General features: G+C 42.0%; 1 pseudogene; it reads left to right on the forward strand.

The window, feature by feature from the left end:
• The first annotated feature begins 579 nt into the window (after positions 1-579).
• Positions 580-856, forward strand: LOC125347885 (annotated as a pseudogene).
• Positions 857-10,517: the final 9,661 nt, after the last annotated feature.

Here is a 10,517-nt window from a genome sequence, read left to right on the forward strand (position 1 = left end):
CCTCTTTATTCTCTTCTATAAGTATTGTTACATTTTCTTTGTCTGTGGGCTAGTCTGAACATTCAAAGCCAGTAAATAATATTCAAGGATACTTTGTGTATACAGGCCATCACAAAGACAACGAGTATAATGGACTCATTAAAAAAATTCCACTCTAAGAGTGATAAAAACATATGTTCACAAAAAGGACTTGTACTTAAATATCCATAGCATTTTATTCATTATATCTCTAAGCTGGAAACAATCCAAATGCCATCAACAGAAAAATGAATAAACAAACTGTGCTGTATTTTTATATCAGTGCTCAGCAATAAGAAAAATAAGCCACTAACATGTGCAATAACTTAAACTTCTAAAGTGTTCTATCATACAAATGAAAGCAGACACAGGATTCATGTCATGATTCTATCTGTGTAAAGTACAAGAGCAAGCCAACTCATTGATTAAAATGGACTGCCTCTTGCCTCTTGGGATGTGTGGGGCACTGGCTTGAAAGGGCCACAGAGGACTTCCAGGTTGATGGAAATGCTCTCTAGCTTGCTTTGGTAGTAGTTAGAGAGGTGTAAGTAAGATTCCACCATGTTATACTGTGGCCAGGGCCAAAAGGTGCTGAAGGTCATGGTGCAGCCCATCAACCTCATCTTCACCTATTTATAAAAGATCTGGAATTCATGTGTGGCCCTATGGGCAAGTGAACAATTGGATAGAGGGCTGTACCACTGGTTTTGATGAATATATGAACCTCGTGTTAGATGATGAAGAAGAAATTGATTCCAAAACAAAGTCAAGAAAACAACTGGATCTGATCATGCTAAAAGAAGGTAACATTACTCTACTACAAAGCATCTCCAACTAGAAATGATTAATGAAGTGAGAAGTTATTAAGAATCTTATACAATTTTTATTTTAAGTGTTCTTTGCTGGCAATCTAAGAAAACAACCATTCATATTGTTCAATGAGCCCTGTTGGTGAGATGTTGTGTGCACAATTCTGAAGACCCCTGTGTTATTATCAGGTGACAATAAATACCATGGTATTGTTTTTCTTAAGCTCATTAAACTTTACATCAAAGGTCTGTGCATTATATTAGGTATGAAATACATCACAATTAAATAATGGTATAATCTTGTGTTTTTGTAATCTGGCTACTCAAAGGAGATTGGAGAATCATGCCCAATGGTGTAAAGCAAAAAACAAAAACAAAAACAAAACCCTCAACTTCTAACTTTATAATAAAAAGTGAACCAGCCAGAGCAAAGTATTAAAATCCATTGTATTGAAGAAGAGTATTGAGCAGAGCTTTGAATGGAGAAAACCAGGTGGAGTAGTAAAGATGGAATGGTAAAGTGGTGTAAAAAAACCCCCAAAAAACAACAGGCTGAATTTGAGGAATGTAATATGAAGGTCAGGCGTGGCCAGCGCCATCATTGGCTATTGGGGGGCATCAGGCTGGCTGCATCTCAGATTAGTTAAGGAGGGCAGAGGCTGGCTCCCAAGAGACAGGGATGGGCACATGCCCTATAGGTTACTAAACCTGTCAGTCAAGTGCTTGGGACTAGGAGTTTCCTGTGACCCAGCCCCTTGACCTGACCCGATTTAGGGCCAGGACAGCTCAGGCACCAATATGCCATGCTACATGCCTCCATGTTCGAGTCCTGTGTCCTGGCTCCTGGCTCATCTCACGTCCCCATGGCGTCCCAATTCAGCTCTCCATCGGAGCTGAATTGGTTTGTTGGTATCATTTTTGTTACTTAGAAATCTTCTGGAAGAGGGGCTGGGAATATGGCCTAGTGGCAAAAGTGCTTGCCTCGCATACATGAAGCCCTTGGTTCATTTCCCCAGCACCACATATATAGAAAATGGCCAGAAGTGGCGCTGTGGCTCAAGTGGTAGAGTGCTAGCCTTCAGCAAAAAGAAGCCAAGGACAGTGCTGGAGCCCTGAGTCCAAGGCCCAGGACTGGCAAAAAAAAAAAAAAGAAAAGAAAAAGAAAAAGAAAAAAAGAAATCTTCTGGAAGTAAGTTTCTGAGTCTCTGTCCTGTTTTGTGGTATATGTTTTTCTGAAACCTGGGACCGGTCCATCTGGAACTTCCCCAATAAATCCATCTTTCTGCTTTAAACTGTTTCTGCGTGGTGGACTCTTGGAGGGACAGGGAATCTCCCCCCTCAGACCCTGTAACATTGGTGCATGGGGGGCCCCCTTCCCTCAAACCCCATAACAGGGAGAATAATGAAAAGGAGTGATTAGATATCACTGTTTCTGCAGGGGTGTAGGGCCCACAGAAAAGTAAGAGAGTGGTGGAAAGAGATGTGCTGGAATGTCTATTATGGTCAGGAGAAATGAGTGTGCAATGTGTGGGAGTGTATCCAGGGAAATGATTCCTGCTAAGTGATTTGTTTTGTGACTGCCAAGCATTCCTGGGATACTCTTTCTAGTTGCTAGGATTAGTGGAGTGGCAAGTTTCAGCAATACTACAAAGTTTGGGGCTGGGGGGGGGGGGGAGAATAGACTGGGGAATGTCTTGGGGCATAAACTCAAGACTTAGGTGCTATCTTTGAGTATTTTTTTCCTGAAAGGCTAGTGCTCTACTACTTTGAGCCACAGCTCTACTTTCAGCTTTTTTGGTAATTAGAGATAAGAGTCTCACTGACTTTCCTGCCTAGGCTTGTTTCAAACCAAGATCCTCAGCTCTCAGCTTCCTCAGTAGCTAGGATTACACACATGAGCCACTGTCACCTGGCTTACAAATTTGTTTGTTTTTTTAATAGTGTCTTCCCCTCCCCATACCCCCTGGAGTCCTGGGGCTTGAACTGTGGGCCTGGGTGCTATCCCTGTTCTTTAAAGAAATTATTATAAATATGAGGTCCAGAGATGTACAGGTTACAGTTACTTAACTCAGGTAAAGAGTACATTTCTTTCTAGACACTGTCACCCCTTTCCTCACTTTCCCAATTTTTCCCTCCCATCCCCACTCAGAATTTGTGTAGCTCATTTTCAATGTAGTGTCTAGTGAATATCATTGTTGTGAATTATGAGACTGGGTCTATGCTTCCCCTAGATAGCTGGCCCTTGATTACCCCAGATGGTTTCCCTAGATGGTTTGCTTTTCTATTGGGTTTAATTATCCTCATTTAGTTTGCTTTGCTCATATATCACATTTTTGTTGGATTTGATTCCACATACCTGGTTTGGTTTGGGTCTATATGAGTGTTATGCTAGCTGCATTCAGGGCTGTTGGTTTTTGAGACAAAAGTCTACCAGCAGTCCTTTGGTTCTCCAATAACTACTCATAATTTGTCCACTTAAGTGGTGGCTTCCCTATTTCTCATGACTTTTTCCTTACAACGGATGCCTTTCTCCACCCCTAACCTCCTAGCCATATGAGCCCTGCTGCTCAAGAACAAGTGCTGTCCCTGCCCGAAAGGGCCAATCTACCAGTTTGCTGACAATAAACTTCACTGTCTGTGACTTGGTGTCCATGTGATCTTCTGGGCCAAAGCCTTCAGAACCTGGCTAATAGATATTTTTATGCTACTAAACGTTTTTCCCTTAAAAATTACCTTTAAATATTTGTACAATGGAGTTGCCATTTAAAGGAGCAGTTTATGAATAAAATATATCTTGATCAGTGTCACTGGGTCTTTCAACATTCTCATCTATTCATCCCCTACTTATTCTTTCCATCACTCTTCTCAATTTTGTAGGATGTACATTGGATTTGTGACTGTATCTTTCTTTTCTCCTCTTCATTTGTCCACTCCTTGATCCCACTCTACTCCTTTTGAGTACTGGCTTCCTGGCTTCCTTGTGTTTTATTTTTCTCAGTCTTGACTTTGTATTTCTAGGAAATTACACTATTTGAGTTCTCTCTTGACTCTAACATATTTTAGTTAATACATTTGTATACACTTGCATGCCACTCAACATATTTACTTATAAGTCAATAAGGCACTGATAAGTTTATAGCTTCTACATAGAGGGGGATACATGTATCGTTTGTCATTCTGGGCCTGATTTACTTCACTTAACATAATTTCTTTCCAGCTCTTACATGAAAAAGTGGGTCAACAACTCTGGCCATAAAAGACATGCAAATCAAAACAACACTGAGACTCCACCTCACCCTAGTTAGAATGGCCATTGTCAATAAAACAAATGATAACAGGTGCTGGTGGGGATGTGGCCTAAAGGGAACCTTACTACACTGTTGGTGGGAATGTAAACTTGTTCAACCACTCTGGTAAGCAGTACAGAGGTTTCTCTAATGACTAAACAGAACTTCTCTATAACCCACCAAACCCATTACTGGAAATTTACCCAAATGACCACAAACCAGCCTGTACTAAAGCCAGCACAATCATGTTCACTGCAACATTGTTTATCATAGCTAGGATATGGAATCAACCCAGATGCCCCTCAGTAGATAAATAGATCAAGGAAATGTGGTATATAGGGCTCGGAATGTGCTTAGTGGTGGAGTGCTTGCCTAACATGCATGAAGCCCTGGGTTCAATTCCTCAATAGCATATAAATGGAAAAAGCCAGAGGTGGCACTGTGGCTCATGTGGTAGAGTGCTAGCCTTGAGCAAACACTGCTAAGGGACAGTGCCCAGGCCCTGAAAGCCCCATGAGTTCAAAAAAAAAAAAAGAGGAAGGAAGGGAGGGAGGGAGGGAGGGGGAAGGAAAGAAGGGAGAGTAGGAGGAAGGAAGGAAGGAAAGAAGGAAGGAAGGGTGGTACAAATACACAATGGAATTCTATTCTTCCATTAGAAAGAATAGTATTACCCCATTCATAAGGAAATGGAAAGGCGTGGAAAGTTTTTTATTAAGTGAAGTAAGCCAGACCCAAAGACATAGAGGCTGCCTAGTTTCCCTCATTTGTAACAAATAGAATGTGTCTATAAATCTACAAGCAAATCCCATGGATAATAAAGGACAAACAATTACACGTGGGCATGATTAATGAAACAGTACTTTAAACATTTACACAGTGCGAACAAAGGAGGATATTTTGTGGAGAGGATCACAGGGCTTAGTAGCTACATGCATATCATCATATAAAATAATGCTTATTAAAATGAACTCCAAGAAATGGAAACAAGAGGTTTATTTTTATTGTACTGCTTGCAGTTATTTTCCTTCTTTTTTTCCTCACATTATTCCCTTTTGTCACTGTTTTTGTTTTCTTTACCCTTTGTCTGTACATAAGTTTATCTGCTTTGGGGAAAGGAAGGGGAAGCACAGAAACAGTGGGTAAAGGGTGAACCAATCCAGCAGTGATACTCACTAGACACTACTTGAAAATGAACTGTACAACTTGGGAGAGAGGAGAAAATGAGGGAGGGGATGACACTGTTCAAAAAGAACTGTACTCATTACCTGACTTACATAACCATAACACATCTGTACATCACCTTACAATAAAATTTAAAATAATAAATTTTCAGGTCTTCCAATTTCTTTACAAAAGGAACAATGACCTTCTTTCTAATGGATGAGTAAAGTTCCATTGTGTGTGTGTGTGTGTGTGTGTGTGTGTGTGTGTGTGTGTGTGTGTGTGTGTATGTTTAGCTGGTCCTAGGGCTTGAACTCAGGGCCTAGATAGATGCTATCCCTGAGCTTTTTTTTTCCTCAAGGCTAGTGCTCTACAGCTTGAGCTTTAGCTCCACTTTTGGCTTTTTTAGTGGTTAATAGGATAAGAGTCTCACATACTTTCCAACCTGGCTGGCTTCAAACCATGATACTCAAATCTCAGCCTTCTGAGTAGCTATGATTATAGGCATGAGCCACTAGCACCCATCCCATTGTGTGTATATTTAAAGCTAAATGAATACAATAATAACATTAGGGAAGCATCAAAACAAAAAAGTCTTGCTTAATCGCACACCTCTTTAACAAGTAATTTATTTTTGTTTTTTATTTTGGTCTAAAATTCCCTTTTTTTAAAGAAATACTTTAGGAAGTGGCGCTGTGGCTCAAGTGGTAGAGTGCTAGTTTTGAGTGCAAAAAAGCTCACGGACAGCACCCAAGCCCCGAGTTCAAGCTCCATGGACAAAAAAAGAAAGAAAGAAATACTTTAGGCTCAGTTGTTTCCTTCTTGCATAACCACTTCTGGCCTTGCTCAATCTGAGGATGATACTCCAGGCCTGTATCATTGGACAGTTGAATCCTAGACATGGACTCCTTCAAATACAACCTTGCAACTATTTCCAAATCTCCTGGTTTCAGCCACTGCTCATCAATGTTCCCTTTCTTTGCTTAGGTAAAGTAAGGCAAACATATGAGTAAGAAAGCCACTTCATGGTTCTTCATGGTGGAACTGAAGTATATCCATTCTGCTTCAATGTTTAGTAAGGAAACAGGCCCAGAAAGAGCACAGAGCCCTGTGTTAGAACCAAGACTTGAATCAAGATCTTACAAGTAAAACTTCATTTTAATTATGATCACTTATAGAAACATTACAAAAAATACTGCAGAGCTCAAGCAACTCTTCCTCCAGCTTTCTCCAGTGCCAAAAATTGCAAAATGACAATTTAAGTACCAGTACAGAAAATCTGTGCTGATAGAATAGTATTAAACTATAAACCTATCTTGGGTTTTGTTAGGTTTTTAAAGTAGGTAGCTGGTAAAGGAGAACGCCACGCGGTATTCAGGCAGGAGAGAAAAGTTTATTACCGAACTGCTGGCCTGTGGCCAAGATGATCCATGGCCGGAGAGAAGGGAGAGAGAGAGCGAGAGACCCCCACCCAGCCCTGCTTTATTTAGGGCAGGGGCAAGGGGTGTGGCCAGGTGGATTAGGAAGTGACCTCAGGGAAAGGGGAGGTAACTGCCTCCAGGTCTGCAGGTTACCCAGGTAACTGGGTGGAGACTTAATGAGGTGGGGGCATCTGCATGTAGCCCTCAGGGAGAGGACCTAACATTCCAGCCTTTTAATAGTAATGAAAAAGGACGAAGACTCTCTCTGGCTGCTTCCTGCTGGCAAGGGGCATTGGCATTAGGGGTAAAAGGCAGAAATGTGGCCTCTCCTGGAGAAGACGAGCAGCAGGGTCCCTTGGTGGTAGATGCCAGTCCTTGAATGAAGCCTGGAAGAAGTCTCATGAGGCAGGGGCTGGATAAAAAAAAATATTAAGGCAAAAGGAAGGGTCTAGGGCACAAAATTAAAAATTGGGTGACTTGGACAGTTCTTATACTCAGGTATGGACATTAGATGGACAAGCTACTATCTCTTGATCCCCCGGCTCTGATTAATTTTGAAAGGGCGAGACAAAGTGACTCCATTTAGGATGTGACATAATTCTCCTCTTACTCCTCTCCCTGATCCTTGTTCCCGGAACTGGCTGAGTCCCAGTGGTCTAGGTGCTTGTTGCTGGGATGGCTTGCCCCCGATGGCATTCACAGGATTTGAACTCAGGGCCTGGACACTGTCCCTGAGCACTTCTGCTCGAGGCTAGTACTCTACCACTTGAGCTCCACTTCTGGCATTTGGCTGGTAAGAGATAAGTCTCTTCAGCCATGCTTCCAGCCTGGCTCTTCGCTGGTTAGTTGGGAGATGGAGTTTGAGAGAGATTTTTAGCCCTGGCTGGCTTCGAACTGCAATCCAAGGAGTCTTTGCCACAAAAGCCCTTTTTGATTTCCAATCAAAACAGCAAGGAGACCAAGGGGACTAGAGCTTACCTGTACCTTGTCAAGAACTGACCAAATACTTGCCAGAATTCTGCAATGACAAAACTCAATAGATGTGATGAGTTTTAGCAGATATACAGCTAGATGGACATACTAACAAATGACGTTTACACAGACATACACACACTGTGCACATAGGTTTTACAGCATGCAAAAATGAATTTCAGCAGTAGAGTCTTTTGGAATTCCAATAGTAAATGACATTTTTTTTTTTGCCCAATATTTTAAAACCATGTGGTCAATGCTAGAGAAGAGAACTTTTAGATATCTTTGCTGACAAAGCACATTGGTGGTCAAGCCTCAGTTTCGGAGGTCTGTGAAACGAGGCAGCTTTGTGAGCAAGGCACACAACGATGGTACGACTTGGGAATTTTATAAAGTAAGCAAGTAAGCAGGAAGATGAGAGAGAGAGAGGGAGAAAAAGGAAGAGAAAGAGAGGAAAAGAGAAAGAGAGAGAGAGAGCCTGAATATAAGTGACTTCTAACCAATTACCATTGCAGTGGCAAAAACTGTATCTGAGCGAGTATTTCGAGCAGGCCTCATTGCACTGTCAAGAGGTGTGCTAGCAGTGCCCCGGCTCGGGTGTGACTGTGATGCAAAACCCAAAAAGCACGGGAGGGAGGCACCTGGTGAGTGAATGAGCTTACCGGGCAGAAGCGGCAGGCAGAAGTGGCAGAAGCGGTGGACGGAGCAGCAGAAGCGGCGGACGGAGCGGCAGAGAACCCGAGCAGCAGCAGTTTCACTCACCAGGGTAGACAAGTGGTGTGGAGGTGGATGTGGATGTGGAGGTCAGCAATGATATTAGTGAAAAGTGCCGCGTGGCTACTCATAGCAGTTCGGTTCGCGGAAACAGGGCTGTCAGGACTGGGGATACTCCCAGAAAAAGGAGAAAAATAGATGGGAATTCCGCCTGTCCTGACTCTTAAGCCCTTCCCGAGTCACGGCACCATATATGTTAGGTTTTTAAAGTAGGTAGCCGGTAAAGGAGAACGCCACGTGGTATTCAGGCAGGAAAGAAAGTTTATTACCGAACTGCTGGCCTGTGGCCAAGATGATCCAAGGCCGGAGAGAAGGGAGGGAGAGAGCGAGAGACCCCCACCCAGCCCTGCTTTATTTAGGGCAGGGGCAAGGGGTGTGGCCAGGTGGATTAGGAGGTGACCTCAGGGAAAGGGGAGGTAACTGCCTCCAGGTCTGCAGGTTACCCAGGTAACTGGGTGGAGACTTAATGAGGTGGGGGCATCTGCATGTAGCCCTCAGGGAGAGGACCTAACAGGTTTAACATTTTTTCACTGTGTCTTTTTTTTCTACTGTTCAATATCTTAACCCAATATGGAATCCCTCAATGAGTTTAGATATTACAAGTCTTTTCCAGGCTAGAGTGTTCCTAAGACTTTGTTTTTATAACCCTTTATTCATTTCCTCAGAAAGATACCAGATATGTAGAAATTTGTGGTATGGCTACCTTCTGTGCTGTTCTGTCCACTCTAGTTGTATCACTGGAATCACTGGACTAAGAGGTGGCAGAAAGATAAGAGGATGTTGGAAGTAGGTTACAATATAGACCACGATGCCAAGCACCCATGGCTCATACTTGTAATCCTAGTAAGGTAGGAGGCTGAGGTCTGAGGAGCAAAGGCCAGCCTAGGTGAGAAAGTCTGTGAGACTCTTAATCTCCAATTAACCACCAAAAATGCTAAAAGTGGAGGTGTGGCTCAAGTGGCAGAGTGCCAGCCTTGAGCAGAAGAGCTAAGAGACAGTGCCTTGGCCCCGAGTTCAACTCAGTCCTAACACAAGAGATAGACAGACACAGGCAGACAGACAGATAATGATGGCATGGGGATATACAGGAAGATATTGGTAGGTAGGAAGATGTGGCTGCGAAGATCACTGCGTGGGAGTCAACTATACACATCTAAATTTTTTGTTTTGCTATTGTACACATAAAAATATACCCCAAAGTTTAAAACTGCAAGTCAGAATATTGAAAGTTTCTTTTTTCCTGGCATGGCTTCACTTTGCCTATAAGAAAGGTGATTTTTGTACCTTCAGCTTTTCTTCTCTCCAGCTGTCTCAGCAGCTTTTGTGTTGATATCAGAGGTCCTACTGGGAATGTATTATTCTCTTCATGTAAAGGACAGAAAAATAAACATACATATTTTAAATAAAAACAGCTAAGTTGACAATGGAAATCAAAAGGAAAACTAGAAATGAAAACTTTAAAATGCTAGATATCTCATCTTTTACATTAACTAGATTTCAAAAATAACTCAGAAAACGATTCCAAATGTATGAGTATGTATAAGTGATATAAATAATCTACTCAAGACTTTAAGAACACTCAACGGTAATGATTGTACGGTTTCCTGAAGAATTTAATCATGAAATTTATTTTAGAAGATGATTTCTCTGAATAGTCATTCCTTTTTTTTCCTTTGTGATTTTTCTACAGATACTATTACATTCTAAGTACTTGTTTGTGTGCATGTCTATGTGTGCAGGAGATAGAGTAGGAAAAGTAAGAGAGGAATGGAATGGGGGAAGAGATATGGCAAACTAGTTTCTTACTTTAACAGGAAATTAATACAAGTCTGCACAGATCTACACTGAGACTGAGTCATGGGCAGGAAAAACAAGTTGGCTCTGCAGAATAAACAGAAAACAATGTGAGTTTTTTTCTTCCAAGAAGAGGGAAACAATGGGAAGGTAGTCTCCAGTTGAGCAGAGTTGCCTTCTTAAGTGGTTTTGGTGATGTAATAGAGTGGTATAATGCTTGCCTACCCAGCACATGGTCCTGTTTTTGATCCTCAGCACAGGGGGAAAATATGTGAATTCTC

Source organism: Perognathus longimembris, chromosome 3 (genome assembly GCF_023159225.1).
Source record: "Perognathus longimembris pacificus isolate PPM17 chromosome 3, ASM2315922v1, whole genome shotgun sequence".
In the NCBI taxonomy this organism is placed as follows: domain Eukaryota; kingdom Metazoa; phylum Chordata; class Mammalia; order Rodentia; family Heteromyidae; genus Perognathus; species Perognathus longimembris.